The 1,093-nt window shown below is 37.0% G+C and overlaps 1 long non-coding RNA gene across 1 annotated transcript in view; it reads right to left on the bottom strand.

Moving 5' to 3' along the window:
• Nucleotides 1-704: 704 nt before the first annotated feature.
• Nucleotides 705-1,093, bottom strand: part of LOC106562725 (uncharacterized) — a 7,080-nt gene continuing 6,691 nt past the window's right edge. The window contains exon 5 of the long non-coding RNA XR_001319087.2: nt 705-1,093. This exon is cut by the window's right edge and continues 314 nt beyond it. This is a non-coding gene — a long non-coding RNA (uncharacterized lncRNA).

Below are 1,093 nucleotides of genomic sequence, written 5' to 3'. Positions count from 1 at the left end.
GTGATGCATTCAAAACATCTCGGAAGTCAGCAATCTCTTTCGTCTTCAGTGCGTTGAAGACAACTGGGAACTCTGGAAAAAAAAACAGAGCTCAGACTGGGATTTTTATTTTGTTTTGAAGTCATCCAACTCGGAATCTCTGGCATCTTTCTCTGACCTGAATATCACTGATGTCATGATTTGATCTCGCCCCCACCCCACTTCACCGGATTAACAGACACAATCACTGTCACCATGAAATCCTTCGTCTATACATTTCTGTGGATGTTTTATGGTTAAAAGCAGGGTTCGGATTGAGGATATAGGCCTTGTTAGAGAGACGTGCAAAAAAGCATGTTGCTTAGCCATAGTAAAATCAACGGTCCAGATTTTATAAAGCGATCTAGGCTGTAACAATGATAAACTCCACGATTATTTCCGCAGTCTAACTAGCCTATCGAAGGTCTTGCGCAGCCTAAACATTACAGGAAAATGGCGTTGGTTTATTAAATTCTCTGCAATCTATGCCTAATGCAAAATACCAAAAAGTTAGAATCGGTATGAGTCTATGCATCGACCAAACAACTTAACAGATAAAATACCATCCTCTGCTTTATATGAATAAACAGGCATCAGGGTAAACATAATATAATTTCAATGCCCCCCCACACACACACATTAATGTTACTTACCTTACAGATCACAGTGAGCTAATTTCCACTCCATTCATATGCAAATACATTTTATTCATACACGGGCTTGTCTGGCTGGCATGTTTTCATTTTAAACAGGCATTCCCTTATCTACACTGAAATAATTTGAGTCCCCAATTACGATTTAAAAAAAATCATAGCTCATTAGTGCACCCTTGTGGTTGAATATATATTAATTGTATGTCTCATACAATTAATACCGTTGAGCTAACAAATATCATCAAGGAATACTTTACAATTTATAATAACGAATACCTTATGAAACAGCTGTGAAAACCAATCTAGCAATATTTGAGATTTAAATACATAACCATTGTTTTGGTACTTGTGAGTGTACAAAAAAATCTGAAAGTACATTGTCACATGGCAATCAGACTGAAATACAGAATTCTGGAGTGTGG

Source organism: Salmo salar, chromosome ssa11 (assembly GCF_905237065.1).
Source record: "Salmo salar chromosome ssa11, Ssal_v3.1, whole genome shotgun sequence".
NCBI lineage: Eukaryota > Metazoa > Chordata > Actinopteri > Salmoniformes > Salmonidae > Salmo > Salmo salar.
Note: the sequence above shows the minus strand (reverse complement) of the source record. Positions and strands in the feature narration are given on the sequence as shown.